This window comes from Solanum stenotomum, chromosome 9 (genome assembly GCF_019186545.1).
Source record: "Solanum stenotomum isolate F172 chromosome 9, ASM1918654v1, whole genome shotgun sequence".
Taxonomy (NCBI): Eukaryota; Viridiplantae; Streptophyta; class Magnoliopsida; order Solanales; family Solanaceae; genus Solanum; species Solanum stenotomum.
Window position 1 is genome coordinate 28,533,134 of NC_064290.1, and position 4,162 is coordinate 28,537,295.

The 4,162-nt window shown below is 35.0% G+C and overlaps 1 pseudogene; it reads left to right on the forward strand.

Moving 5' to 3' along the window:
* The first annotated feature begins 3,225 nt into the window (after positions 1 to 3,225).
* Positions 3,226 to 3,881, forward strand: LOC125877428 (uncharacterized; annotated as a pseudogene).
* The last annotated feature ends 281 nt before the right edge of the window (positions 3,882 to 4,162 follow it).

A 4,162-nucleotide genomic window follows, 5' to 3' on the forward strand; every position in this document is an offset into this window, starting at 1 on the left:
CTAATCCTTTTCAATTTTTTTTACTCATCAATAATCGTGATAGGCCTATTAGACAAATATTGTGCAACACGACCTCTAACTTGACCTCATCACTGCATCTACCTCATTCATTAAACCTAGTAGTGGATGCGAGTGTGGGTACAATCTCCTGATCTTTGATCATGAATGCACAAGTCCTCATTATTTGTGAGAGAATGAGACAATAAAAATAGGATTTCAATAAATTCAAGTACACGTGATAAGTAATGAAAGAATAGAAGTTTTCTAAATGTCCTATAGCCTCTAGAAGATAAGTATGGACGTCATCATACCGATCCACAAGATCGACTCTAATAGTCATTGCTCTTGTACTCGTAAGACTGATGAACCTAGGGCTCTAACACTAACTTGTCATGAACCAAACTCACAAGTAACAATGATATCTATATTTCCAATGGATAGGTAAGGCAATCCAAAAATCTTACTAATTCAAATTAACAGGATAAGAGAAAGGCAAGTCACAAGTAAAATATCCAAAGAATAAATCTTATGAAATGAATGCAGAAATTGAAATAGTACCCAAGATTGGTGTCATGAGTACAAAAACTTCAAAAAATACAGTGCAAGTCTGAAACTAAATGAAAAGCATAAACGTAAGAAATATCATGTCTGATTATGAAACTAACAGAATAAATAATAAGATAGAGAAAGGTGTGAGTTATGTAACAACCAAGAAACTCACTACAACTCCATGATAATCCAAGATCGGACTCAGAAAGCTCTATGAGATGCGCACGTATCCATAATTGGATCTGCATCACAAAAAGGTGCAATTAGTGTAATATGAGTACAAAACCACATGTACCAAGTCTATCTCATAAATCGACAATGAAAAAGTTGTGACATGAGTATATAAGAAAATCATCCTTTAATTTTACAAGTCTACATTATACTTATCAGTCAAATTTTATCAAATAGGGATAATCAAATGTCACGTAATGGCCAACCACCCAATAAGCACATAATCAAATACTAAGAATTAAGGATGCAAAGAAATGCAATGCAATGCAATGCAACACCATGAAATAATATGCCTTAGATGCCAATTGAAAGTACTCTTTCAACCGTATATACATGATACTTCTTAGAAATACATCGATAGTTAATGACCCATGGGGGACTCGCGAGGTTCATATGACGACACAGACAATGTTCATGTGTCTATACAAATGATCTCAACGTACTATCATAAAATCAAACAATTTCCAGCATGAACGGTCTCCATGTGCCAACTTATAATCATAAAATCAAACAATCCCCAGCATGGACGTTCTCCACGTGCCCAACTTATACTCACTCTCATGCCAATGCATTTGCACAATATGATATGAATAAAAGGGGATGATGATGCATCCCAATCAATCAAATATCTGTATGACATATAATTACCCCAACTATCACAAATATACGGGTTTAATAAAGGAACACAATGTAACGATTAGGTCATTTTGAGTATTATGACTATTGTGACTCTTCCCGTAAAATTTTAAGTTGTTATTTTGAACTATACGATAACTACGATTATTTAGTTTACGAGTCATTTTAAATAAATAATTTAGTTGGAAATTAATGGGCTAAGTCCGTAATTTATTTAATATCCAAGTAACTTGGCCCATTCGTTGAAATAAGTTATTGGTATTTAATATTTTTAGATTACAACAAATTGAGGAAAAGAACATAAGGGGAAAAACAAAAACAAAAGGGAAGCCGCAACAGAGAAAACGGAGACGACGGGTACTACAAAATCTTAAATGGCCTTTCCATTTTCCTTCTTATAAATTAACGATGGTAAAAGTATTCTTATGAAATAATTGGTTAGTAACTATTTGGTGTGATAATTATATTAAGGAGAATAAGTAATAATTGTTTGACTTAGGGGACAAAGGTGAAGGGTAAATAATGGAAAATGATAAGATAATGATGAAGTAATTATTAGAAAGTGATATATTGAAGGAATTTGTGGTGGGTTAATGTATAGGGTATTTTTTTCGTATTTTGAATAATATTGGACTAGTGGTTCTGTGTAACTAAGTTGGGTGAACGAGAATTGATATGTTAGATTACAAATTGAATTGCTGGCAGCATGATTTCTATGTTTTTGCTAATTTCAGATTTCTAGACTTTGGTATTGGTATTAATAGATTTGTATTCTCACGAGTATCATAATTTTGATAGATTGTGAATTTATGTATCTTTACGAAGGGAAAATCGGTATGTGGACCTCGCGAGTTCCCCATGGGTCATAAACTCTCGATGTATTTTCGAAAAGTATCATGTATATATGGTTGAGAGAGTATTTGATATCTAATGCATATCACACATTGCATTGCATCTCATTATGTCCTTCATTTTTGTTGATTGTGTGCTTGTTTGGTGGATAGACATTTCGTGATATTTAATTATCCATATCTGATGAAACTTGACTATAAGTATAATGTAGAATCATGTATAAGTAAAAGGATGATTTTCTTATAAGTACTTTTGTCACTAGTTCTTCGTTGTTAGTCTACGAGATATATTAGGTAAACGTGATTTCGTACTCATACTACACTTGTTGCACTCTTTCGTGGTGCAGATTTGATTTCAAATACGAGCACACCTTGTGGAGCTTTTTGAGTCCAAGCTTGAAGTATCTTGAAGTTGTGGTCAGATGCTTGACTGTTCCACAACCCACACCTCCCTCTATCTAATTATTTATTATGTTATTTTAGTATTTAGACATGATAATTCTTACATTTGGACTTGTTATTTTAGTTTCAAACTTGCATCGTATTTTAGAAGCTCTAGTACTTATGATACCAAAATATTGGGTGGTATTAGTTTTTCTGCATTTCATACTTATGGGAGACTTACTGTTTGAGGTTTTCTACCTGTGTTTGTCTTTTCACCTTAATTATTTTGTTAAATTAGTAGAACTAATGAATTTGCTTACCTATCAGTTGGGAACATAGGTGCCATCACAACATATAAATTTTGAGTCGTGATAATTTGATATCAGAGTCCTAGGTTCATCGGTCTCACGAGTACAAGAGCAATGTCTAGTAGAGTTTTATGGATCAGTATGACGACGTTCATACTTATCTTCGAGAAGCTATAGGACAATTAGCAAACTTCTATCCTCTCATTCCTTATCGTGTACACTTGACATTGTTAAAATTCTAATTTTGTACTCTCATTCTCTCTCAGATGGTGAGGACTTGTACTTATGCAAGTGGTGATCAAGAGCCTATTCTTGCACCTGCTTCTGGGATCACTACCCATGGTAGAGGCAGCGAGCAAGGTCGAGGTCGGGGTAGGGGTTGTATTGCAGCACCTGTGGAAGGACAAGTACCGATAGCTATACAGGGCCATGATAGGATAGTACCTCGTGATGCAGATGTTGTTCATGGGGATGTGTAGGATCACGTCGAGGGGAATGGAACAGCTCAGGCTCCACCCGATTTTATTGCCACCTAGTGCTTCAAGATACTTTGGCTCGTATGTTAGGACTTCTAGAGGAAATGGCTTATTCAGGAACATTGCATGTCATCTCTGATGCCTCACAAACTCGTGTTGGAGGTCACATTCAAGATCCGATAGTTGCTCCAGGTTCTCTGACTCCAGGGACACAACCAGCTGCAGCTTTAGCACCCCGTTTAAATAGTATGGAATTGCTAGGTATTGCATCACATTTTTCTAACATGCCTTCCATGACCATTGTTGAACAAAAGATGTTCGGAAGTTTTAGAGTGATGAATCCTCCGACTTATACTGGTGACTTAACTGAGGATGCATATGAAACAACAAAGTCATATAAATTCATTTTAACAACACCATCAGAATCTCAAATCCCCACCCCATAATCAATTCCAAGCATTATTATTCTTTGCCACTCACGCCCAAATAATTTGGCAATCATCAGTTAGGAAAACAAAATATTGCCCCCACTAAATATCCCCAAAAATGAATTAAAAAAACATTACAACACTGCCAACTTTTTTTTTGCTAACTTCCAATTCCTAAATAACTTATACAATACTATTTTCATCTTTTATGAATAGCAATTAATGCATGTAACTACTTTGAATAAAACTTGCATCAACTCATACCTGCAAACTGATCGAGTTGACTCCCACGTCTTCGC